Here is a 27386-nt window from a genome sequence, read left to right as displayed (position 1 = left end):
TGATTAACATGGTTTCCATCCTGACAGCAACTGTGAAACAGAGCCGATTAAATACAAGGCAGCTCTTTAACCATTTTCTCCTAAAAGGAAGGTATTTCAAGCACGTGTGATTTCCGGCAAGTACAGTCTACTCATTAATTAAGTCCCTCCCTTGGCAGATACGGCACGATCCTGACTCTGAGCACCCAGCACCCCGTTAAAATCCCAGAACCTTAAGCTACCACGATGGGCTTGGAATGGGGTTCACTCACTCCGTGGACGAGGGACTTTATGCTTCCGAACGCCGGAGATGTGCCGAGTGTCTGTGCAAAGTGAGACACTCTTTTGTCTGCTTAGGCTCCTGAGGTGTTTACAATTTGTTGCCACCAGAGGACTGTGTTGCTGCTCTGTTTGTCATCGGCACTTGGGTGTTCCCAGTCCATGGGACATTTTTCTGCCAGCTTCATGCGTGTTAGCCTCTGGCAGGGCGGGCCGTAAGCTCATTAATAGCTCTGCACGTCTGCAAGGTCATTTGCAGACGCATCCAGCATCTTCCCAAAGCTAAATCTTACAGGGTGTGAGCATGTCCGAAGAAACGGGTACTGGCATGTCGTAGCTGTTTGGTGTTTCTGCATTTAACCTGGAGTTTGGAAGCTGGGCTTTGCCATTTAATCCTCTAGACTATTAATTATATTGTGGGGCGTACCTGGAAACCTCTGCATGTACTGCACCTCGTTAATCAATGCCATTTGTATGTCTTTTTTTTTTTTTTTTTTTAAACAAGACAGAACACTAGTTTGCAGGTTCGTTTTGAGAGACCATTTGCTGAAATGTCAATATCAGTAATGAGTAGGCCCCTCTGGTCTGTTACTAATGGTTCTCGTCACCGGTGATCAGAGACGGGAGTACTTGCTGAGCTTTTGAAAGTGTGTGCCTGGTTCTCCTGTTGGTTGTGGGTGGCCGTGGAGTTGGGAGCGCCTGTTGAACACCTATCGCTAATTAGCCCTGCTCTAATAATAACGTAGCTAACGTGCATTGAGCCTCTGCTCATCAAAACTCTGCCACTTTTTTGCCCGAATTTTATGGATGAGGAGACTGGAGAGGGTAAGTGGATTCATCGGGGTTCACAGTCTGCAGGTGTAGGGCCAGGATGTGAACGTGGGCAGTTCCTTCCAGCCCACGCCACGGTCTCACACAAAGAACCCTGTGAGGCGAATAGTAATATTTCCAGTTTACCTTTGAGAAACTCGAGGCCCGGAATTAAATGGCTTAACCGTAGGTCATTAAAGGGCACACAGCTCATGAGAAACCCTGTGGTCTGAAATCCAGATTCCTCCCTGTTGCTCACGGTTGTTATTTAAGGCGGGACCTCATATGTGGGCCTGTCCCACATACTTGAAAACATCTGGCTTCTCTGGACCCCACTTGCCCGATGCCGGCAGGAACCCCCATGACTGTGCCATCCAAGAATGCCCCCACCTATTTCTGATGTCTTCTACTAGACGTCATATTTACATGTGTTAATTTTCAACTTGTCTCATACCATTATACTACATTGCGTCCCGTGGCAATTTTTTAATCAACAGTAATCAACCCCGACTCTTGCTTATAATTTGGGATAGTTAGAATAATTGTAAGTGCAAATCATTTCAGTACCGAATCAGAGATGAGAGCTAGCATCTCACCTGGCTTCCTGTGTCACAGGTTAAACACACGCGCCCACACACGCCCAGAGGCACCGAGATGGCAGGAAAGACTTTTTCAAAGACATTTCAAAAAATGCACATGTGCACATTTCTGCACATTAGCAGGTTGCTTCGGGCAAATTCACCGAGCTGTGTTTGAGTTCTAGTGAGTGAGTTTTGACCTTTTCAAGGGAGACATGGCGGGGGGTGGGAGTGGGGGTGGTGTCATTGAGTTGGAACAGCACAGTGTGGAACCATGGGACAAATCCTCAGCTGTTTGGGAGAAGTCATTTCAAACAGGGTCTTCCTTTTAAAGAGTTTAAGGACGCCAACACATGAGGGGCTTCTGCTGAGACTTGTCACTTTGACCGTAGCGGGTGTTTGCGGAGGCTGCCCCAGAATTTAAGTAGAATATGCACTAATCCTGACGGGAACCATTTCTGGTAAATGAAAAATGGTATTGTTTGAAGACACACACTCGTTCGGAAAATTTTTTGTATGCCTCTCGTGTGGCCGATACAGTTTTAAGTTCTGTAGATGAACTGGGTATAGATTTTGCCTGTTGTTGATGGTAAACAATTATTTTCATGCCCTTCCTGTATCCTCAGTACAAGGTAATTTTAAAACATGACTTGCCGACCTCCACTTAGGTCACTAGACAGCTGTAGTACTCACTGTGTAGGACAGGGTTAGAGATTAGTTCTGGCAAATGTACCCTCTGTTTGCCTGACAGTATTGCCCTCATTCATTTAATAGTAAGCGGGTGCCCGGGTGGTTCAATCAGTTGAGCATCTGAGCTCAGGTCGCGATCCCAGGGTTGTGAGATCGAGTCCCGTGTTGGATTCCACACTGAGCATGGAGCCTGCTTGAGATTCTCTCTCCCTTTCCCCCCCCTCTTCCTCTCTCCCCCTCTGCCCTCCCCCCACTCACATGCGCGTGTGTGTGTGGGTGAGTGCGAGTGTGTGCTCTCTCTCAAGTTAAAATAGTATGCCTATAGAATATGAAATGTAGTTTTTTGAGAACATATTTAATGAAGAAGTTGATTCATTATTCAGGGAAGGTCATCAGATAATTCTATCTTTTTAAAAAAGCGTCTTTGGGGCGCCTGGGTGGCGCAGTCGGTTAAGCGTCCGACTTCAGCCAGGTCACGATCTCACGGTCCGTGAGTTCGAGCCCCGCGTCAGGCTCTGGGCTGATGGCTCGGAGCCTGGAGCCTGTTTCCGATTCTGTGTCTCCCTCTCTCTCTGCCCCTCCCCCATTCATGCTCTGTCTCTCTCTGTCCCAAAAATAAATAAAAAAAATAAAAAAAAATAAAAAAAAAAAAAAAGCGTCTTTAATCTCATGGAGTTGATTTGGCCTCAAATTTGGATCACGGTTGAAACCATCAACAAAACAAAATGACCGCCTGCTGGGTGGGAGAAGATATTTGCAAATCATACATCCAATAAAGGGTTGATAGCCAAAATATATAAAGAACTTACACAACTTAATGTCAAAAGACAAATAGCCTGATTACAAGGTGAGTGGAGGACTTGAATAGACATGTTTTTCCCCAAAGAAGACGTACAGATGGCCAATAGACACATGAAAAGATGCTTAAAATCACCCACCAGTCATCAGGGAAATGGAAATCAAAACTCCAGTGATATATCCCCTCACACCTGTTAGAATGGCTAGTATCGAAAAGACAAAAATAACAAATGTTGTTGAGGATGTTGAGAAAAGGGAACCCTCATTACGCTGTAGGTGGGAACGGAAATGGCGCAAAGTTCTTCAAAAAATTAAAACTCGAACTACCGTGCTATCTGGCAATTCCCCTTCTGGGTATTTATCTGAAGAAAATGCAAACACCAATTGGAAGGGATACATGCGCCCCTTTGTTGACTACAGCATTATTTACAATTATTTGTAATTATTTACAATAGCCAAGTGCCTGTCAGCAAACGAATGGATAGAGAAGATGTGGTACGTATGTGTACATGCGTGCACGTGCACACACAGAGCAATATCACTCAGCCACAAAAAAAAAAAAAAAAGAAAAGAAATCTTGTCATTTGCTTACAGTGTGGATAGATCTAGAGAATATGATACTAAGTGAAATAAGTCAAAGACACTGTATGATTTCACTTATATGTGGAATCTAAAACAAAACAGCTGAAGAGACAGGAAAATGGAAACAGACCCCCAGATGCAAGAAATAAATTGTCGATTACCCAGGGGGGGCGGCCGGGGGATGGGAGAAATCGGTGAAAGTGATTAAGAGGTACAAACTGCCAGGCAAAAATTAAGTCATGGGGTATAATGTACAGTGTAGAGAATACAGTCAATAATACTGTAATAACTTTGTATGATGACAGATGGTAACTAGAGTTATTGTGGGGATCATTTTATAATATATAAAAACGTTGAATCACTGTGATATACACCTGAAAATGATAGGATAGTGTGTGTCACTTATCCTTCTATAAAAGAAAAAACAGCAAAAAACTTGGACTGTGGCTAATCAGTCAAGCCGCAGAACCCGAGGAAACTGATAAATCCAGAAATGCCTTTTGATGAATGACGGGAAGGAATTTGCAGGTGTTGGAGTAAACCTTCTCCAGACGCCCTTACATGAATTTGGAGGTGTTGAGGGATATGCATTTCTTACTGACTGTGGGAAAGAAAAGTTGATTGAAACCGTTGATACTGACCTTTCATCACTACTTCATAACTTGGAGAGGTTGTTTTGAAATCCCCCAAGTCTTAGTAAGAGGAAAATAATCTTCCTCCTCCACCTCTTCATATGGCGACTGGGAGTGTTTGAATCACTAACTCCCTTTGCAGGCACTTCAGCTGAGAGCTGTTTTATGTCTGTCTTGCTTTCATAAGGGAAAGACCGCTGATTAAAAAGCTTGGTATTAGAGAACGCTTAAAAAATCAACAAAACAACAGATTTAGGGCATCTCTTGGGGTGGTTCATCCTGATATGCGTGCGTATTTATTTGCACCTGTAGCAGTGACATATTATGGCTAAAGATATTCTTAATGATGACCTTGACTCACAAAGATCCTGTGAAATTTGGCTGGGGGGGGGGGGGGAGGGGTTTTGTTAAACAAAAAATCAAGAAATAACCCAAGAAGTATATTTAAAGGTGTTTAGGATACAGTGTGAATGAAAACAAGTTACAAAATGGTATGCATACATGTCCTGCATTTGGTAAAACCAACCATGTTTTCCAAAATATGAGTAACTGTTACAAGAAAATAAATGTGGGGACTCCTGGGTGGCTTAGTAGGTTGAGTGCCAGCTCTTGATTTCAGCTCAGGTCATGATCCCAGGGTCATAGGATCCGGCCCTGTGTTGGGCTCTGCAGTGGGCAGGTTGCCTACTTAAGACTCTCACTCTCTTTCCCTTTGCCCCCGTCCCCTGCTCTCTTTCAAATAAATAAATAAATAAATAAAGTTAAAAAAAACAAATGTTATCAGAAGTTGGGGGAAAACTCTTAATTCCCCACAAAGCAGTGAATTGACCATCTCTCCAAATGGGGGGGGGGGGGGCGCAAAGATGTTGAATATTTTAATAGTGGAAAACGTGTTTATATGACATGAAAAATGATAATGAAACTGAGCATTTCATCCTATACTTATAAAATGAATGAAATTATGAGATAAGTACATAATATATATAAAGTATATAAAACGTACAAAAATATGCAAGAAATACACAAGAATTATACAGAAAGGTAAAAACCTTTTATTTCACACTATATATACATTAGTGGACTAAACAAATATTCCTGTCCTCCTGCAAAAGGATTGGAAATAAAAATTTCAAAGTGGTTAAGTGCTTCTGATGGAGGACTAAGATTATTGGCCATTTTTCTTGTCTGTGCATACTTTTATTTTCTCATATCATTCTAAGTACATCTAGTATTTTTTCAAACGGGGAGAGTTCGAAAAACTGTAATATATTACAGAGAGATTTTCACTTACTAAAAGAGGAAAAATTCAACCCAGAAAAATCACTTTTCTTTTATCTGGGCAGCAAAGTCTCATTATGTTGTTTCATAACTGAGCCATTTGAGGATTTTTGTTTTAACCTGGACCTCCTAAGGAAGCCGATGCTTTGTAGCCTCTGGTTGTTAGGACTTGAATGATATAAACTTAAATTTTTTTTTTAATGTTTGTTTATTTTTGAGAGAGAGAGACAGAGTGCAAGCAGGGGAGGGGCAGAGAGAGAGAGGGAGACACAGAACCTGAAGCAGGCTCAAGGCTCTTGAACTGTCAGCACAGAGCCGGACGCGGGGCCCGAACCCACGAACCGTGAGATCGTGACCGGAGCCGAAGTCAGACGCTTAGCCGACTGAGCCACCCAGGCGCCCCTAAATGATACAAGCTTAAGACATGAGGGCAGTGAGCGAGTGGAGTGGCTCCACAGGTGCTCAGGTTACCCTTGGGGGGGGTGAGACCCCCGCTGTCTCTGTACGTGGCTGGCCTGGATGGACACCTGGCTCTTGGCGGAGGAATACAGACACTCGGTGGAAGAAACTCAAGAGCCAAGCTAAGTGAATCGTTGTCACTAGGATATGGATTGCGGGATGTAGTCTTTGGAGTTCGGAGAAACAAGAGATGGTGTGTTACGGTAGCCTTTTCTTGGAGAATCCCTGTCTTCATTAGCGTTTTCAAGGTTCCGAGAAATTCTGGAGCAGGGAGACAAAGGTCATTGCCTCCACAGAAGGGTTTTTAGTGGGATTCCACTGACATCCGGGGAGTGGAGAGCTCGGCAGATGCATCCTGGAAGGGAAGAGTAGGCACTGAAGAGAAGGAGGAGATCTTCCTGGTCAGGGGGGGTACCTGAGTCGGTACCTGGTCGGTATAGATCTGGGAGTAACATGAACCTTCTGAGTTCTCGAAACCTAAGGATGCAGTGTCCACAGGGCCGGGTTTTCGTGTGCAGTAACTTTAAATGGTTTCCTGAACACGTTGTGGTCACCTTGAAAAGTGTGTTTAAAACACATGCCGTAAATTACATAAATAAATTCCTGTTTTAAGTCTTAGTAGGGAGACTTGTTACTTGCAGGAATCTTTGTGATTTCTACTGTGTAAATACTTAGTGTAATGTATTTTCATGCATCAGGTTAATTTATATTGAGAAACTATTGATTTTTGGTTTAGAAAATTGAGTGGTATTTAGAAAAATGAGTGGTAGAATTAACCTTCTTCTCACTGTTTCTATAAAGTGGAAACATTTGGCCCTGTTTTCCGCTTGATGTCTGTAGTTCTTATTTAAAGAAGTCATACGAAGTGATGGGTAGAGAACCCCAGACCCCTGTTTTGGGAAGTTGAAAGGTTCTGAGAATTTAAAAACTCCTGCCTACACGTATGTGCCTTGCTTTGCTAAGTTAGGTGTGTAGCTCTTTAGCTCAGAAAATGTAAGCACAAGGGCAACAGATTAGAACCAAGATTATGACTTTTTTCCTGAAAAAATGGGGTTGCTTCACCTCCTAGGTTATGTGTTCTACTTGTCTTCATTGCACAGCTCTATTTTTAGCTATGGTTTTGCACACACACACCCCACCTGCTATATGCATTTACTTGGATTTTGTTTATATCATCTCTCTTAGAAGAGCATGCACGGTCTGCATCTACGTAACTGGAGTTCAAGGCTCTGCGTCAGTTGTCACGTACTGATGTACCGGGAATGACACTGCTGTCATGGCCTTGACGTTTGTATGTTACCACCTATATCACTATGAATTGTGAGGATCTGGCTCCCAAATTGCATGGACCAGTTAATTCATAGCCTAGTGGGTTGTATTGTTACCAGTTGCTGTGAATACTTTTCTAGAGGTCTATAATGGAGCGATTTTTAAAATGGATCGTCACTGCTGAAGAATAATTTTCAAAAAGCTAAAAATGTGTTTCATGTAGATAGTAAACGAACATATGTCATTGGTTTTATTTAACGCAGGAGGGAATTAAAAGAAAATTTGAGAAACTGGAAAAAAGGAATTACTGAAGTGATTTTATTAATGGATAACAAAACTAGTTAGAAAAACAGTACAGTGTACCGTTTGGGGTTATCTTTTCTTCCAGGCAGAAATCAGACCTTATGTGCATTGCTCTAGGTCAGATTATCTGGAACTACTCAGAGTTTCACAGGGTTGTGAAAGAGAGTCGGTCAAAGGTTTGCGCCCTGTTGACTTGGATGGCCCTCGGCAGGCCCACTGGGTGATGTCTGGTGTGCCGTTGAAGGGGCACAATGGGATGTATTTTGCTCCTTTCAAAGTCTTGAATAGTTTTTGTGACATTTTTAAAACAGTTTATTCATTTTGAGAAAGAGAGAGAGAGAGAGAGAGATGGGGAGAGGGAGAGAGAGAGAGAGGATCCCAAGCCGGCCCCACACTGTCAGTGCAGAGCCCAGCATGCGGCTCAACGCAGGGCTCAATCTCAGGAACCATGAGATCATGACCCAAGCCGAAACCAAGAGTCAAATGCTTAATCGACTGAGCCACCCAGGCCCCCCTTGCTGACATCATTTTAAAAATACTTTTTGAGGGGCGCCTGGGTGGCTCAGTCGGTTAAGCGTCCGACTTCAGCCAGGTCACGATCTCGCGGTCCGTGAGTTCGAGCCCCGCGTCAGGCTCTGGGCTGATGGCTCGGAGCCTGTTTCCGATTCTGTCTCCCTCTCTCTCCGCCCCTCCCCCGTTCATGCTCTGTCTCTCTCTGTCCCAAAAATAAATAAAAAACGTTGAAAAAAACAAAAATAAAAATAAAAATACTTTTTGAGCAGTTTCATTGCTTGAATGCTTACAGTTTTAGACCCTGAGACAAACGCTCTTCTAATTTGTTAAGACCTGTGTGACAAGAATATATGAGACAGGTATTTGCATTTACCGTGTCTGGTTTTGTTACCAGGTACCCCCACCCCTACCCCACCCAAGTGGGATACTGAAAATATGGTTAAGGTAGCACTATTTCTCATCTAAATATTTTGTCTAAGGACTGAGTAGATAGTACGCTCCCTCTGCTTCTTAGATCGTTTACGGGAGAGGTGGGGCATCCTAGCACTGTGCATTGTAAATGAAAACCAGAGCAACTGCAAACGTGAGAGGCACGAGAAATTCCAATACTCTTCGTACACACAGCCACAATGGGGCAGCCTGGAAAGTGGCACATTTTAGGAACTTTTATAGAAAAAGTTACGTATGGAATCGGATGAGAATCCATCGTTGGACAGCTCAGGTAATCGAGAGCATTTCCGCCATCGCCCCAGATGCCTCATGAGGAGTCATCCTTAGTCTGAAAGGGGTGTGGTGACGGCCAGGTGCCACCTGTGCGCAGGGCGCACGCGCAGACAGGAATGCAGAGCCCCTCCCGCGAACTGGCCTCATTTTCTAGCCGAAGAAACCTTGGGTCCAGAGGAGAGAGGAAGCCGCACTTCCTGGAGAACGTGGCCCCCGACTGCTTGCTACGTCATGTGAGCTGTTCAATCTAAGGGAGGGTGGCTTCGGGACGCCTGGGTGGCTCAGGCAGTTAAACATCCGACCCAATTTCAGTTCAGGTCATGATCTCAGGGGTGATGGGATCAAGCCCCGGGTCTGGCTCTGCACTGATGGTGTGCAACCTGCTTCGGATTCTCTCTCTCTCTCTCTCTGTGCCCCCCTGCCCCCACTTGTGCTCTCTTGGCCTCTCAAAATAAATAAACTTAAAAAACTAATAAGGTGGTTATCCTTCACCCACAGGTGTACGTGGTAGGTCCCCACATAAAGGTTCACCTAGGTTGCTTTCCGGGGTTCCCTCTTGGGGAAAACCGGGTGGGGCTGCCTCAGGGAAGGTACCCGGAGGGGGGAATGTAGGCGTAGCTCCCCCAGAGTCCGGGTTAGGAAATGGCCCAGGTTCAGCTCCCACTTCCCACGACGGACTGGGCCCCCCGGTCGCTGGCCCTGACTCTCCGGGGCCTTCTCACCCTGACGGTGGCAGGCAGCTTCCCCTAGGGCTTCTGGAGTCCCGATTTTGAGGCGGAGAATCCGATTGGCTGGCCCCGTCCTCGTAGGTTCTTGGCCAGCCTGTGAATGGCTGCCTTCCGATCAGGTGTTCCTGCAGGCCCAATCCGCGGCGGCTGTGTGGCTGCACCTGGGTCACGTGGCGGAGCCCCCGGAAGTAGGAGGGGCTGGGCGGGTCCGCTGACGTGTGTCCGCTCGCGTCAGGTGTGAGCAAAGCGGTAGGTTTTGGGCCAGGAGCGTGTCCAGTGATGCGCTTTGGAACTGGGTTTAAGAATTTCATCTGTTTCTCTGTCCGAGTGAATTTGGGGCCTTCTTCTATTCGTTTTCAGTAAATTTTTCCTCTTTTAGGACCGGGAAAGACCGCCTTGGTGACTGGCAGCGTGTGTTGTGGTAGTTTGGTTTGCCATTTCACGCTGAGTTTTCTCTGGAAGCCCTAATGTGACTTCAGAGTACGTAAAAAGGAAGTCAGAAAGTTCTCATTGTTCTGAGGTCCTTGAATTTTCACTAAATATTTATTCTTCGCAATATCTAAAAGGAAACAGGGTTCAAAAGGCAAGGCATTTGGATTAGTTTTTAAGGAACATCTATGGGGCTGCTGGCGTGCGTGCCCTGTGTTTGGGATGCGGATGCTGGGGGGCCTTCCGAGGACCCAGAGCGTCCTGGAGGACCAGCCCCGGGGGATCCGTGATGTGCAGGATGAGGACGGAAATCATCCTGGAGCCTGGAGGGAGTGAGAGGGGTTTACTGACGGTATAGACGGAGCCCCCGGGAGACTCAGGAAGGAGCAGGGGTCTCGTCTTTGTTTGGGGTGTGGCATCCAGGAACTGGTCAGAACAAAGGCGAGGGCCCGCGTGTTACTCCTCGGAGCCAGGGTCCCCGCGTGGGGACGGACGTCCAGCTCCGTGGTCTGGAATTGCCCTGGGATGGCTTCTCTCCTGGTCCTTCCTGGGACGTTATCTATTGTAGAGCAGTCATTGACTCCGTGTCCCTTACAGGGAGGACACGCACTGTTTGCACCGTGCAGCGTGTGTGACGTCGGGGTGCCGATCCTGGCAGGAATGTAAGCAGGGGAAGGAGCAGAAGCGGATTTTTAGGGGGCCCTCTGGTTTCCCTATCTCAGTATGACGTAACCGAAGCTTAGGAGACCTTCTGACTGGTTGGGGAGATAGTGTTTCAGACGGATGCTACTTGGGACTACAGTAGATGAGACATCCCTTCGGTTGTAAGAAACGATTACAGCTTCTGGGCGCCTGGGTGGCTCAGTCTGTTGAGTGTCAGACTCTTCATGGTTTGTGGGATTGAGCCCCCGAGTCTGGCTCTGCATTGACAGCGTGGAGCCTGCTTGGGATTCTCCCTCTCTCTCTCTCTCTCTCTTGTCCCTCTCCCATGAGATCGCTCCCTCTCAAAATAAATAAACATTAAAAAAAAATAATAAAGGGTTATAGCTTTTGATCCTCCTGTAATTAAACCATATTTTGGTAGTGACATAAGACTGTGTAAAGATGGCTTTAATGAAAGGTAAATTATAACACAGCGTGAGGTGAAAGTAAGTCTCAATCCAGAATTTATTGGGTGCGCATGTGGTATTTTGAGAAAATGTTTTTGGTAAGTAAAAGGCCACGTGGAAAATTCCTCTCTTATTGTAAACACGTTTATTTCCGTCGTTCTTTCGAAGCCGGGCGGTGGGCATGATGGACGGTGAGGGCAGCCGGGGAGGGAAGGACCTTAGAGACCCACAGGATCACACAGCTCACGACGAATAAGGCTTCTGACGGTGGGTAAGACTCCAGTTTTGAAAACGATGACTAAGTGTGGAGAGGAGAGGTGGGCGAACTGATCGGACGAGTCTGATTTGATGGAATGGGTAGGGGAAGACATGGTGGGATCTTGTGGATGATCGATCACCCAAGTCTGCCCTGGGTACCGAGAGCGGGAGGCGCACGGAGAAAGTGTGGCTCTTGCCTGCAAGGGGCCGTAACTATCAGCATTATTATTTTTAATGTGTATATTTGACACACACACACACACACAGAGCGTACAACCGAGGGAGGGGCAGCGAGAGGGGGACCCAGAATCCGAAGCAGGCTCCAGGCTCCGAGCTGTCGGCACAGAGCCCGACGCGGGGCTCGAACCCACGAACCGTGACATCATGACCTGAGCTGAAGTCAGACATTTAACCGAATGAGCTACCCAAGGACACCTTATTTTTTTAAATGTTTACTTATTTTTTTTTTTTTAATTTTTTTTTTCAACGTTTTTTATTTATTTTTGGGACAGAGAGAGACAGAGCACGAACGGGGGAGGGGCAGAGAGAGAGGGAGACACAGAATCGGAAACAGGCTCCAGGCTCCGAGCCATCAGCCCAGAGCCTGACGCGGGGCTCGAACTCACGGACCGCGAGATCGTGACCTGGCTGAAGTCGGACGCTTAACCGACTGCGCCACCCAGGCGCCCCAATGTTTACTTATTTTTGAGAGAGAGAGAGAGAGTGTGAGCAGGGGAAGGACAGAGAGAGAGAGGGAGACACAAAACCCGAAGCAGGCTCCAGGCTCCCAGCTGTCAGCAGAGAGCCCGACATGGGGCTTGAACTCAGGAACCGTGAGATCATGACCTGAGCCAAAGACACTCAACCGACTGAGCCACCCAGGCACCCTAGGGAGCTGCAATTAAGAACATCTGAGGAAGGTTATATTGGCACAAACGTGGGTAGAGTTTTAGTAACAACCAGACCCCGCTCTGGTAAAGCAGGGCGGGCACTGCGGGCAGGGCCGTGGATAACAGGACCCACGATGATAGAAGGTTCTTCCAAATGTGAATGTCCCGGCACAAGTTGTAGGTGCCCGACACTCTTCTGGGCAGCCTTCTAAAGGGAAAATAGGGATAGATTTTATATTTGGGGAGGGGGCCAGGGTATCTGAAGATTCAATTAGAATAAAGAGATACTTTTGTTTGCAGGACCCTTTTCTGGGTCCCTTCTGCTCTCGTTCCCATTGGTAAAAAAGGACAAGACATTGGCCAGGCGGACGGCTGGTTTCCGGGATTAAAATGAAATCCATAAAATGTCCAGGAAAGGCGCCTGGCCCGCGGTGGGGAAGCGCTTGGGTTCGTTGATGTTATTTACCTCCTTGGTCTCGCTGACCACCCATGAATGTCAGTACTGGTTTGGGTTTTCCTTCTGGCTGGACTGCGAGCTCCTTCCGGGAAGCCGCTCGCACATCTGTGTGGTCCCGGGCAGTAAGCGCTTGCTGAATGAAGGGACGAAGTGCCTTTTCTTTCCTCCTTCTTCTGCGGGAGGCACTGGCCACCTCTTTGGGGAAGGGGAGAGGGGCGGTGGCGGGCATGAGGTCACACTCAGGTCTTCGGGGATTAGCCTCTAGGTGGTCACCGTTCACTGCGCAGAGTACAGTTGCTTTCGCTCTTTATCACCTTTGGGAATGACTAGTACCTTGTATTTCTCTGAAAATGTTTGCACCCCCCCAAATGCTCTCCTTCCTCGCCCACATTTTAGTGGGCTGCAGTGTGTAAACCTGTCCTTTCCTTCCAGATGAACCTGTTCCTCCAAATTCCTCTATTTAAATGCACCTTCTAGAAGAGAGGGATGAGCAAAGCCTTCTGAGAGGCAGGATAGTGAATGGGTGATTTTTTTTTTTTATAGTTTGTGTTTTCTTTTACACCCCAGTGAGCAGCTCAGAGAAAGAGCTGGGACTTTCCAAGAGACTCATGATGTCCTGCATGTTGAAGCAGGGGTGGAGGACGAGGGGCTGGGAGTAGGCGTTCAGTTCGCCCTTGGCGCGAAGTCTTTAAATCTGGAAACGGTGGGGATGCTGTGCAGCGAGGGGCAGATGAAGGCTTTCCCGGGGTGTAATCCTGCGTTGTTCTCTCTGGCGAAGAGGGTGATGCCAGCCGCCAGCAGAAGGACGCCTGTGGTATCAGCAGGGGCACGTTGCACCGTCTGGTCACCGTGAACTTGATGCGGTGCCTGGGGCCCGGCAACCCGCCCTTGAATCCCTCCCCCATGAGAGACCGCAAAGGCTCTTCTCCAAGCAGAGGACAGAAAGAAACTGTTCAATTAAACTGTGTTTGTTGAGACTTAGATGCTAGGAAGAAGGTACTAACTCTGTACTTCGGGTTTTGTAGTCTCAAACTAAGGTCTCACGTGCGTTTGTTGTTCATGAGTGAGAATGAGAAAAATTTCAGTGGTTCTTACTGTTCTAATGAAGTGTAATTTTCATAGAAAAATTTAATAAAAACGGAAAAATATAAGTTAATCTGGTGGTCTTATGGTCTCTCCATATCATTCGTGTCTAATCACGCATCATCTTCCCCTCCTAGAAGAAAAAACTGAATTGTATGTAATTACAGAGTTTCGGACCGAGTTGCCCACAGCCAAGCGTGCCCGCTGTGGTGTCTGTGTCTTGCGTCCATGGGGGACAGCGGCAGCCGATCTCAGCACTGTTGTCCTATGGGGCCGCCTCCCCCTCGCAATCTGTCAGGCTGCACCCCCCCGCCCCCCGATCGAGGAGGAAATGGTAAACTCTGGAAGGATTGGCTCTTCAAATACAAACCTGTAAAGTGGGCGTTCATGCCTTGCTGGGTTTCACGAACTTGAATCTTTTCCTTTCTCAGCCTTGCCTCTTAACGCTCGTTCCTTTGTACCCTTCGAGCCCCCAGCTCCACTGCGGTTTTTCTCGAGAGGAAGTCAGTGATAGTAAACACTAAACCCTTAGCAGGCTGAGCGTTGCTGCACAGAATTACTGCGCATAAGGGAAGGATACCTCCTTCTGTCCTCTCTCCTCCCGTTATCTGTCTGTATGCCACCGGGCTAATGACTGCGAAGGTTCCTGTCTTACCGTACTCGGTCTCAACTGAACGTGTAGAGCCACCACAGCCTTATCCGTGTAATTTGGATAATTTCTTCCCCTGGATGCTTGACTGTGCAAGGTGAGCACACTTCCCTGGGACACAAGTCCCAGAAGGAACTCCCCCCTTAGTTTCTAACCAGCAGGTGTCTGTTGTGGAATCAGACCTTCAGCGTTTGCTGAGTACTCCCTGTGCCAGATCCCATGTCCGCCGGTCCCCAGAGAGCTCTCAGCCGCTTTCACCATTCTCTCCTCTCTAAAAAGAGTCCATCCAGATCTATTTTTGTTTCTGTCCTCAAGCCACTCGCCATCAACACATTAGCCCATCTACCAGGAGGAAGGCATGCCAATACCCTTTACTCAGGGCGAATCAAAAGCAATTTGAAACCGGGAACTTGTGAAAGGATCGTGAAATGATTTTGGAATGGAAAATCCAAAAATCACAGGTTGGGCGCTTTCATCACAGAGCCAGGCCCATCCTGTGTCTTTGGTGTCCCGTAGTATTGGCGGGAACCTTTTCCTACTTCCTCACCGCGTGACCTTGGACGGGTTTGCAACCTTGGACAAGTTACACAATCGCTCTGGGCCCAGTGTCTGCCTCTGATCCGCCGGGGATCCTCAAGCCTCCCCCCTTTGCAGGGTTCTCATTAGATTAAATGTACAGGCATCAAATTAATTTGCACGTCACGTCTGACAGTCGTAGTTACTGTCATTGACGTTATTTTGCATTTACCAGTGAGGATGCAGGAAGGCTTTTTTAATGACATGCCTTTTGGTGAGTCCCTCACGTATAGTCTTCTATCCAGTCTTTTTGGATATTTTATTTCCTCTCCCTCTTCACGTAGCAGAACAGGCAGTTGTGGTTTTGAGCCATGTTCCCTGCTTTTTGAAAGCACTTATGATTGAATTAAATATTCATGCAGGTAGGGCATGTCATTTGAAGGCGGCATTATCATTGTATCCTCGATAATTGTCTCATGGCAATTTGCCTCTGCATCTATGACTTTTTCTGACGGACATCATGTTCTTTTGATTCCCCTGCTGCAGTGGGAAAAGCCCGCAGCGCATGAAAGAAATTAACACGACAGAACATTACCCCTCGTGAAGTGTACGGGTTTCTTTCGAAACGTCTCCTTTGAGGTACAGAAAGATAAGTGGGCCTCCTTTGCGAGTGACGGAACTATTCAGCCTTCTGGTACTTCAGAAGACTTCTGGGGACCCCGAGTTACTTGATTCTTTTCCTTTAAGTGATTCATGAGCAGGGGCCTCCCAATATATTCCGTATCTAGTTAGAATGGCCTCTTTTCTGGGAACATTTTCCTTTTGGTTTTTGGTGTCTCTGGCCCTCCACAGAAGCCGTAAAGAGGAAGAGTCTGGCTTCACCTAAGTGCGTAGCTTGGGGTATCACACTTACCCGCCCTGAGACCCGGTGCCCTCCTCTGTCTGCAGGCTTCATAGCCTTTGGAAGATCAAATGAGATCTGCATCAGTACCTTAGTCTAGCTTCTGGCACAAACTAGAAGCTGTTACCTGTATTTTTATAGGTGTCTTTGCAGCTATAAAAGGAGGTCCCAGGGCGCCTGGGTGGCTCGGTTGGTAAAGCATCCGATTCTGGCTCAGGTCATGATCTCACAGTTCGTGAGTTCAAGCCCCGCCTCAGGCTCTGTGCTGACAGCTCGGAGCCTGGAGCCTGCTTTGGATTCTGTGTCTCCCTCTCTCTCTCTGCCGCTCCTCCGCTCGCTCTCTGTATCTCTTTCAAAAATAATTAAACATTGAAAGAAAAGGAGGTCCAAACTCACCCCCCTCCCCGCCCCTTTTCCTCATGTCACCCCCAGCAGGACATTTGTCTTGGACAAATGGGAAGGCCCTTCCCTTTCTATTTATATCATAAAACAACTTCTCTGCCCTACAGTCTCTGGGGGGCTGGACGTTGACCTCAGACAACTATCCAGGCAGCCAGAACAGCATCCTTAGACCCGTCCCCATCTTTCTGAGAGAATATCTCCTTGTAGTCAGTGACTACTTGTCTCTCTTCCTAAAGCATTTTATTTTGGTCCAGGTACGGGGATTCGTGGATTCCCAGACAGATGCCTGGAGAAGAGTCCTTTGTCCCACAGGTGAAACTAACATGTGGTATTTGAAGTCAGGGCCGCGGCGACCTTGAGAGTGGTGGCCGCACATGTGTTTGCTTTAGGTGAATTAAGTGAGCACCTCAGGATTTCTGTGCTTTTCTGCATGCATGCATCGTCTTGATGCAAATGTTAGTTTCTTACAAAGGTAACTTTTCCCTCTTTCTGCAGGTACCTAACTCACGTATGAATTGGAAGGGTGATACTTCATTTTTAGTGGAGAAAGTCTTCAATGAAATGAAATGAGGAAGCGAGTCTGAGGCTTTAAGGGTATGTGGGTGGAAGGCTACTTATCAGCTATTCGTTCGCGCACAGTTGGTTTGTACACGACCTGTACACACGGTCCGCTCAGCCTGCTGGTGGTCGCACTTAGTGAAGATGAACATTTAAACGCGTTGCCACCCTTTTACTCTATAGTCGTAATTCTCCTAGTTTGAACAGTGTTCTTTTTTGTGTGTTTATCCTTCTCCGTATCACCAATGAGCAATTATCTGCCTGACGAGAGAAGAGACAGTTTATAAAAAGTGTCTGATTTTACGACTCCAGCTGTACCATTGGGTGTGCTTGGGGTACAGACTTGCATTAGCTTTGGGGTTTACGTGCTTCCTTCTATCAGGCTTTGCCTAATGAAGTTCACTCTGTATTCTGTGACAGCCAGAAATTAGCTGGGAAGTAGGGAAGAACGAGTTGTGCTATGGATAGAGAACAAGAAGTGAGCAGTAGTTACCCTGCATTTGAGGCGGTTTTTCTTCTAAGCAGTTTAGCACGCAAAGGATGCCTTTTAATTCGCTTCTTATTTTCTCCTAGATTGGAAGGAAGACTGATGCAGAAAGATACCAACATGGTTCAGGTAAATGGATTTTTAATTTCTTTGTGTACCTTTTCTGCTTGGTTTATATTTCCCATGTTTTCCCACCGAGAAGAACTCAAAAAACTATTTTTGTGGTCAACCTGACATAGAAGGAATGTTTTGGGTGTAAAGAGGTAATAGTCAAACGCATATTTATACCATTTAATTAATTTAGTTACACGTGTATATTTAGTAATTGTATATTTACATCAAACAGCAGTAGAACTAATGTTTTTTTCCTACCTCAGAGTAACTTTCTTCCAACTCTTTCCATACACATCTGTTGTCACTGTCTCTGTCATAAGTCACGTTTTTGAAGCCTCCAGAACAGGCCACCGTTTATTGGTCTGCAGTGCAGTGTATTTGGAGTCCCTGTGTGTGATGCTGTAATTGGAAGGTTTACTCCAAGCTGTAAGTAACTGTTTGCCCAATGTTAGGACAGTTGCTGGTTCCGTTTTTTCTGTGTCGATGAACATCGGAGGTCTCCACTATGTAACAGTTTGTAGGTTCGCTCTGTTAAATACACTTTCCTTCTTTCTTCCTTGCATCTACTCGTTCATTCGTTTTATTTATCTTGACGTAATTACATGCACATTGTTTACAATTAGAATAATAATCGTAACAGCCACCCCTCTTGTTCTTAGACTGTCATTATCCTTTGCCCCTGTTCAACTCCTTTACTCCTTATTCTCTCGTTTGCTATTTTTTTTAAATTTTTTTTTTAACGTTTTATTTATTTTTGAGACAGGGAGAGACAGAGCATGAACAGGGGAGGGTCAGAGAGAGGGAGACACAGAATCTGAAGCAGGCTCCAGGCTCCGAGCTGTCAGCACAGAGCCCGATGTGGGGCTCGAACTCACGGACCGCGAGATCATGACCTCAGCCGAAGCCGGCTGGTTAACCGACTGAGCCACCCAGGCGCCCCTCTCGTTTGCTATTTCTAAACAACACATCGTATGCTTGAAGTGCCATTTACTGATTTCTTTTAAAATTTTAGACTTCTACAGATGGATATCCCGCTGAGGATTTAGCTCTCGTGTGTAACCCTTTACCCTCGGTGCACACCTGCTCTTCCCGTCTCCGTTTTGTGGCTCCCGTCTCGTTACAGTGTGTGGATAAAGAAATATTTAACGTTTACTTGATTATGACTGTATTTGCCTGTGACTGAGCTTTGTGATATTTATGTTGAAACGTCTCGGGCTGTTCTGCTTCCCAGTTGGCTGTGCGTGAACAGTTTTATTTCTCTGGAAAACGTTTGACTCTTTTCTCTATCCCCCAAACTCTGAAATTTCCAACTGGGATGTAGGTCGTAGGATCTTTTGATGTCAGTGGTCCTTTCAATCCTGAGGCTCATTTCCTTCAGTTTGGACAATTTTCTTGTACTATTTCTTGGATAATTTCCTTTCTACTCTTGTTTTTTTTTTTTTTTTTTTTTCTTTTAGTTAGATATTTGGGCCCTGTGGTTTGATTCTCTTATTTTATTATGTTTTTCTTTTCTTTTTTCCTTTTTTTTTTTCTGAACTATTTCCTGTCTCTTTGTGTTTTTGTTCTACTTTCTGAGAGATTTTCTTAGGGTTATTGGACTTTTAATTTCTGCCAGCATGTTTGTGATTCCACACTTGATTTTTATTGGTCTCTGAATATTTTATTTTAAAAAATAGAATGCTGTTCCTGTTTTATGGGACTAGGAACGGTTTGGGGAAAAGATCTGGGGTTCTAATTACCCCCCTCTTCTTTCTTTCCTTCCTTCCTTCCTTCCTCCCTCCCTCCCTCCCTCCCTCCCTCTTGCTTGCTTCCTAGCTTAAAACAAAATTTATTTTACCTTTTAGTTCTGTAGGTGAGAAGTCTGATGGGTCTCACCGGGCCTCAGTTAAGGTGTCTACAGGCCTTCCTGGCGGCTCCAGAGGGGAATGTGCTCCTGAGCGTTTTCTCGCTTCTGGAGGCCCCCTTCCAGGTGGGGGCCTCTTTACAGGAGCAGTAGCAGGTCAAATACACCTCGTACTGCATTACTCTGACCTCTTCTGCCTCCCTCTGTCACATTTTAGCACCCTTATGATTACATTGGACCCACCTAGATCATCCAGGATTATCTCCCCCCACTTTTTTCATTATGGTAAAAAACACAAAGTTTGCTATATTAACCATTTTTAAGGACATGGTACAACAGTGTTAACTACATTGACGTTGTTATGCAACAGCCCTCTAGAACTTTTTCATCTTACAAAACTGAAACCTTGTACCCATCGGTACAGTTCCCCTTTTCTCCCTGCCCAGGCCTCAGGCAGCCACTCGTCCTCTCCCTATTTCTAAGAGTCTGACGGCTCCAGATGCCTCATGTGGGTGGAACCTTCCAGTATTTGTCTTTGAGTGACAGGCTTATCTTACTTAGCATGATGTCCTCAATTCCTTTCCTGTTATAACCTGTGACAGGATTGCTTCATTTTTTTAAGACTGAATAATATAGCATTTTATGTCTGTCACACTTTGTCTTTATCCATTCATCTGCTGATGGACATTTAGGTTGCCTCCACCTCTTGGCTGTTGTGAATAGTGCTGTGGTGAACGTGGGTGTGCAAATACCTTTTTTCAAAAATTATTTTATTTTTTATTAAAAATTTTTTTTCCATTTTTAATTCAACACAGCACACAGCGTTATATTAGTTTCAGGTGTACAATGTGGTGAGTCAACAGTTCTGTACGTTACTCAGTGCTCATCGTGATAAGTGTCCTCTTACTCCCCTTTGCCTGTTTCCCCCATCCCCACCCACCTCCCCTCTGGTGACCATCAGTGTGTTCTCTGTAGTTAATGAAGAGTGTGTTTGTTCGTCTCTTTTTCTTTGTTCACTTGTTTAGTTTCTTAAATTCTACATATGAGTGAAATCATATGGTATTTGTCTTTCTCTGACCGTTTCACTTAGCATTATACTCTCCAGCTCCATCCGTGTTGTTGCAAATGGCAAGATTGCATTCTTTTTCACGGCTAAATAATATTCCAGTACACACACACACACACACACACACACACCCCATATCTTCTTTATCCATTCATCCGTCAGTGGACACTTGGGCTGCTTCCATAGTTTGGCTCTTGTAAATAATGCTGCTGTAAACATAACAGTGCATGTATCCTTTCCACCTAGTGTTTTTGTATTTGGGGGGCAAATACCCAGTAGTGCGATTCCTGGATCATACGGTAGTTGTGTTTTTAATTTTTTGAGGAACTCCCGTACTCTTTCCACAGTGGCTGCGCCGGTTTGCACTCCCACCAACAGTGCACAGGGTTCCTTTCTCTGCACATCCTCGCCAGCACCTGTTGTTTCTCGTGTTGTTGATTTAGCCATTCTGACAGCCATCTGTGTGATGGTAGCTCAGGGGGTGTTGATTTTCATTTCCCTGATGCTGAGCGATGCCGAGCATCCTTTTATACTCTTGTTCACCGTCTCTGTATCTTTTCGGGAGAAACGTCTGTTCAAGTTCTTGGCCCGTTTGTTTTTTTTTTAATTGGGTTATTTGTTTTGGGGGTTAACTTGTAGGAATTCTTAATATACTCTGTGTACTAACCCTATTATGGTATACGTAGTTTGAAAATATTTTCTTCCTTTTCATTGGCTGCCTTTTTACTGATTGTTTCCTTTGCCAGGCAGCGTTTTTAGGTTTCACGTTGTCCCATTTGTCTATTTTTGCTTTTGTTGCCTGCACTTTTTGGTGTCCCACACAGTTAATCATTGCCAAATCCAGTGTCCTGAAGCGTCCCCCCGGTGCTTTCTTCTAGGAGTTTTATTGTGTCGGGTCTTATGTGTAGGCCTTGAATCCATACGCATGGTGTCCAGTAAGGGTCTAACTACTCCTGATGCAGACTTCTCCCCTGCCCCTCATTTTAACCCCTTCCCCTCTCCCGCCCAGGAGCCACCGCCCTCGTTCCTGAGCCTCTCGGGAGCGGTCAGCGGGCTTTTGTTTCCTGCCCGGGCAGTGAGCTTCCTGCTCCGCTCTGCTCAGCAGTCACATCTCTTGTCTGCTCCAATATTCTTTTCTGTTCTTGTTGTCCTTTGGGATTTTTCTCTTTTTTTCTCTCGTTACTGTAATTTTAATGGGGATTTAGTGGGAAGCAGAGATCAACGGCCCTATTCCCTTGGCCATCTATCACTCCCCAAATCCAGATTGACTTTTAAAATGATATTTAAAAGACTTTTAAAAAATGTTATCTCGTAAATGCTATTGTTAGGTTATACCTCCAAAAAAAAAGAAAAAAAAAAAGGTTCAATCTACTCTCCTTTGTTTCCTTTTTGTTAAAATGTCTAAGGCTAGCATTAATTGAAGTAATCTTCCCAAACGTTTTTAAATTCAGAATAAACAGATTTTTGTTCATAACGTGAGGTCTCGAATGTAAGATGATACCATTTCCTGAGGTATAGTTTTCTTATGGGGCGAAAATCCTTGATTTATTTTTAGGTGTATACACCGTATGTTGGTATGATCAGGAGACGGTGTTCTTTAATGTAAATGTATTTTACTCGGATGCATCCATTGAACACCTGTAAGCCGAGGTAATGGCAAGCCTAATTTTTATTTGTTTTTCTAGTTAGTTTGTGACAGCACCTTTCTTTGTGACCGTATGCACGTTCCTCGACTTACAGGGGGGGTTACATCACGGTAAACCCATTGTAAGTTGAAAATATCGTTAAGTCGAATATGCATTTGATACGCCTAACATACTGAACATAGCTTCGTCCAGCCCGCCTTGAATGTGCTTATTTAAAACACTCGTGTGTGCCTACAACTGGGAAGAATCCTCTAGCACAAAGCCTATTTTATAAGAACGTGTTGAATAACTCATGTAAGTTATTCAGTGTCGAACTGAAAATGAACAGCAGAAGGGTTGTGTGGGTACAGAATGGTTGTAAGTTCCCCTCGCAGCTCGTGGCTGCCTGGGCGCTGAGGCTCGATGCCACCTTGGCACCCGAGAGAGCATTCTACCACACATCACTAGACCAGGCAGAGGGCAGAATTCAAAGTATGGTTTCTACTGAACATGTATTGCTTTGGCACCACGATAAAGTGAAAAACACCGGAACTTAAGCAACCCAGCAGCCATCCGCATTTGGTTATGTACAGGTGTAGCACTATTTCTTACTATTTCGTGACGGGATAAAGAGAGGTTAGACTGGGCACCGCCTGCTGTGAGTAGGTTCTCAGGGCTGTTAAGAGTGGTTTCTTTTGTTCCAGCAACTGTTTGCTCACATAGTTAATTCTGTTGAGAAGTTCAAGATTTCAGCTACCCTGCTTGCTGCATGGTCCTAGGATTATTATCCTTGGGTCCAGGGATGGGCTTCAAAAGGTTTAAGGTCTTTTTGAAAATTTGGTATTAGAATAGGCTTCGCTTTCATTAGCTGGTCAGTGGTGCAGGGCTCATGTGATCCTGCAAAGGGTCGAGGACCCACTTTTAATAGATTGTTCTAGAGAGAAAAAAATAGAATGCCACTGATTAAATTAAATACGATTACAATAAGATGCCGTGTTGCTAGCTGCCATTGGATTGCACATCCTTTCATGGGGAAGTGCAAATGACTGTAAATGAGGGACCGAATGAAGAATGCTCTTTGTCCTTTGTCAGATGCAAAACATCTCCAGCTTCCTGGTTATGCAAAAGCCCCGCTACACATGTGTAACCAGAAGAGGGGGCATTTAGGAGAGTCATGTTTTCGCCTCAGAGCAATGAGCCCCCTTTTAATCTACCGGTAAAGAGGGTAACTTAGTAGTTACCCTTTGTTTTCATCCCGAAGCTGCTGCAGTTAATTTGTGAAAATCAGTTATTTGTTGACAATTAAAAATGTAGATAAATATATAAAAGGAGAGATGCGTGTATGACATAAAGAGTTGCAGAGTTTAGTTTTCAATTAAGAAAAGATGGGGGATGGGGGGAGTGTGGCGCCCGAGTGGCTCAGTTGGTTAAGCGTCTGACTCTTGATTTCAGCTCAGGTCATGATCTCGTGGTTCGTGAGTTCGAGCCCCACATCAGGCTCTGCACTGACAGAACAGAGCCTGCTTGGGATCCACTCTCTCCCTCTCTCTCTGCCCCTCTCCCCCAAATAAATAAACTAAAAAAAAACAAAAGATGGGGTTTAATATTATATATGCTCATGGCACGCACAAAAAACTCTAAAAAAAGAGAAAGAAGAGGGTAGGAGTTTAGGGAAGGTCAGTTGTGAATTTTTTGTTTCCGATCTAATACTTTAATGTTTTTACTGATAGTGACGTAGACTGGATTTGTAAGGTGTCTTTCAGCTCGAGAGTCTTATGGTTCCATTTTCAAAGTGGTTAAGCTTAAGTTGCTCCTTGATTCTAGGTACATCACTGAGATTTTGGGGGTTGCACGAAAGCGTCCGGTTGGGCGAGTTCTGAAAGAAGAGACAAGGCCCTGCCCGAGGAAGCCTACCTGAGAGTAACTGCAAAGGAGCCTGTCAGTAGCTACAGAACAGCAGCAGTTGGAGGTACGTCACAGCCAGAGTTGGGGTCTGGCCTCCTGTGCTTGGTCTCTGGAAGGGAGGCTGTTCTTAGGACAGGGCCTCACTCAGCTTCTGGCCTCAAATGCAACTTGACTGAGTAGGGGGATGTTGCTCTGATCTCCTCCTTGAGCAGCTCTGACTGGGGCCCTTCCTGTTGCCCGGAGGACAAGAAAGACCATAAGGGCAACATGCAACTCCGGGCAGATGCAAGTGATAACACATTTCTGGCCAGAGACCTCCCTGCCTTTTATTGTGGGAACACGGAAGCCAGTTTCAAAGCTCAGTGTCCTTTGGACCAGCTCTTACTTACTGGCTTTACTCTTACCCTGAAGGGACATCAAGGCTGTATCTGATTGGGTAGTGGCTGCATCAAGTTGACTGATGCCCTGTTGGTCATGAACTTTGACCTGCCTTGACACCCTCCTCCCCCACAGTTATGTTGTTAAGTGGTTACCTTATTTCCTTGCTTGTTGCCTTTAATTCTTATCTCTTCAGTAATGTTTATAGTCAAGGTCAGGGTCACCCATTATTTCATATCCTGTGACCTTCAGTGGCTGTGTGGCTTTTGACGCACTCGCTCTTTTATTGTGGAATAGCCCAAGTCACGTCATGTGTCACGTTGATCCTTCAAGGATCTTTGTTTTTGTTTTTATTTTCTGTAGTGGAAACGTTTTGTTTTTATTTTGGGTACTGTCAGCGCAAAGCCCGCCGTGGGGCTCGATCTCACAAACTGTGAGACGGTGACCTGAGCCAAGATCGAGAGGCGAATGCTCAGCCGGCTGAGCCACCCCAGCAGCCCTGGGTTTTCTTTTGATCTACCAATGTAGAACACAGCAGACGTGCCTGGGCCAGGTATTTTACATCTTTGGTCCTCACACTGTCCTGGGAATATTAAGCAAGTCCCATTTTCCAGATGAGGATACCGAGGTTCCAAGTGGTTCAGTAACTGGCCGGCTGTTTCCCACCGCATACCTGGCAGAAACCGCATTTGGCAGTAGGTCTGTCTGTCTGTCCGTCTGCTACTCCACGACGCGGAGACAGTGTACCATGCCATCCCCCTTCTTGAGGCAGGATTTGACCAATAGCCTGATGCTTGTGGAAATCGTCCGCTCTCCTTTGTCCACCATCGTTTGCTACTTGTTCCCAACGCATGGCACGCTTACTTGGCTTATAGCTATGTTTGCGACATGTAAGGAGCAGAGTGAAGTTTAGCGTTTTTCAACGGTTACTGTTTCATAATTTTATTGAGGATGTATTCCTGGTATGAGACATTATTAAACATGCCCCTTTTGAAACATAGGCTCTCACGCCTTCACAGGTCAGTTCAGAGTTGACCGTGAGGCCAGTAGAGGAGGTGGGAGTGGACTTCATCGTTCTGACGCAGCCCTGTCGTGTCTGTGGCATCGTGTCACCGTCACCTGGACCCTTCCGGTACACAGTTAGGGAAGATGACACAGGAGAGAGATGCTGTTCTGCCAGAAGTCCTGGCTTGGTTCACAGAGGCTGGTCTGCAACCCACATCCTTTAAAATGTAGACCGTCTGTTCAGGTGCTCAGTGTTGGCCGAGTGGTCACATCAGCGTGTACAGCTGGGACGTTGTCCTGAAGGATGGGAGTCTTAAGTTTGAGTCTGTTTAAGAATAAATGGAATCTACGTGGTTTTTTTTGTTGTTGTTGTTTTTTCAATAGTGGGCTACATGATTTGAAAATCTGTGTATTTGGGCTTCTGAAATATTTTTAATTTGATTAGTAGATGCTGTATAGACCCAGAAATGTTTTATTTTATTTTATTTTTTTATTTATTTTGAGAGAGAGTGCGTGCACGTGAGTGGGGAAGGGGCAGAGAGAGAGAGAATCCCAGGCGGGCTCCACACTGTGTTGGAACCCGATGCAGGGCTTGAACCCATGAACCGTGAGACCGTGACCTGAGCTGACACTTCACCGACTGAGCCACCCAGGCGCCCCCGACCCATACTTAAAATCTTCACTAAAAGCCTGGGAGGTGGCTGGGAGGTGGGTGTGGTCTACCTTCTTTGAGAGGCGAACCAGCCCAGGCAGTGACCTTGTGAAACCTACCTGCCCCTCCCATCAGAGACTGGGGGAGCCCTTACTCCCAACTCCATACAGGTCTGATTTCACAGACTGATTTTGACAATTACCCATCCTGGCTGATTACACACAACGGTGACGTTTAGACTGCGGATGCGTCCAGGAACTTCTTTATGCTTTGCATCAAAGGCAGTCTACTAACAAACAGTTAAATAAGCCTCATCGCCACAGTGGGGAAGCCTTCTAGATGGGGCTGGTGCGTCCCTGGTGAGACTGGGTCATGTGGTTTTCCGGGACCGCCCGGCCCTTGAGAACTGGGCGCATGTGTCACACGTGCTCCAGCCGCACGTGTTTCCTACAGGCCTTCTGCGCTGCGGTGGCAACCGGTTCCACTCCCCTGCGCAGCTGCTTCCAAAGTACTTGGGCCACACAAGCACACAGGTAAGGGCCACGTTTTATAGGAATCTCAAAACCTACAAAATATGCACACCTCGAAATTTCAGGTATGCGGTGTCAGTGTCACTATAAGTGAAATTCCTTTTTGTTTCTAAATGTATTTTTCCCCTGGTACTACATCGATAAGCTCAAATAACAAAATTCAAACCACCACGCAGAGGTAGGCACCAAGAGATAATATTTCGATGCTTCCAGATTTTAGCCCTAGGAGTGAGTAGATTTATTAAAAAGAACAGAATTAGAACAATAGTGTTCTGGATCCATTTTTATTTATGGCTTCAGTGTTTTCCCCATGGTTTAAAATTTTCTTTTGCAACATGCTAAAAAGGGGCTGAAAAGTATTCTGTGTGGGTAATACCAGAAGTGATCCCATCCTGTTACTTGATAGACCTAATCCTTTTTCAGTTCAGTTAGTACCTCTCCAAATCAGGCCACGGTGATGGGAGAGTATTAAAATAAACATAATTGCCAAAAGGTTTCCTGCGTCCTATAAAATAACTAATGATGGTTAAGTCTAGGGGATGAGGGGTGCCTGGGTGGCTCAGTCGGTTGAGCATCCAGCTTCAGCTGAGGGTCATGATCTCGCAGTTCGTGGGTTCGAGCCCCACATCGGGCTCTGTGCTGACAGCTCGGAGCCTGGGGCCTGCTTCGGATTCCGTGTCTTCCTCTTTCTCTCTGTCCCGCCCCCCTCTCAAGCTCTGTCTCTCTTTTCTCTCAAAAATAAATAAACATTAAAAAAAAAAAAAAAAAAGACTCAGGGATGAGAAGACCCAGATGACTTCTGCTGCCACATTGTGCAATGAACACGACTTGTAGATTTCCCAGTACAAATGCCATGCATGAAGGGAACACTGGGAATTCTCTTCTGACCCGGACGCTTTGCAGCCTGC

At 45.8% G+C, this 27386-nt stretch overlaps 1 long non-coding RNA gene across 2 annotated transcripts in view; it reads left to right on the top strand.

Moving 5' to 3' along the window:
* The window catches only part of LOC122202731, a 143957-nt gene extending 116924 nt beyond the window's left edge, over positions 1-27033 (top strand). Inside the window, exons 3-7 of one of the 2 annotated variants that reach the window (XR_006194850.1) lie at positions 16811-16909; positions 17447-17489; positions 23833-23977; positions 25311-25423; positions 26402-27033. This is a non-coding gene — a long non-coding RNA (uncharacterized LOC122202731). Of the gene's footprint in view, positions 1-16810; positions 16910-17446; positions 17490-23832; positions 23978-25310; positions 25677-26401 lie in introns of those variants that run through there. The other variant, XR_006194849.1, reaches the window with a different exon arrangement.
* The last annotated feature ends 353 nt before the right edge of the window (positions 27034-27386 follow it).

Source organism: Panthera leo, chromosome D2 (genome assembly GCF_018350215.1).
Source record: "Panthera leo isolate Ple1 chromosome D2, P.leo_Ple1_pat1.1, whole genome shotgun sequence".
In the NCBI taxonomy this organism is placed as follows: domain Eukaryota; kingdom Metazoa; phylum Chordata; class Mammalia; order Carnivora; family Felidae; genus Panthera; species Panthera leo.
The sequence above is the reverse complement of the archived record's forward strand: the minus strand, read 5'-3'. Positions and strand labels throughout refer to the sequence as shown.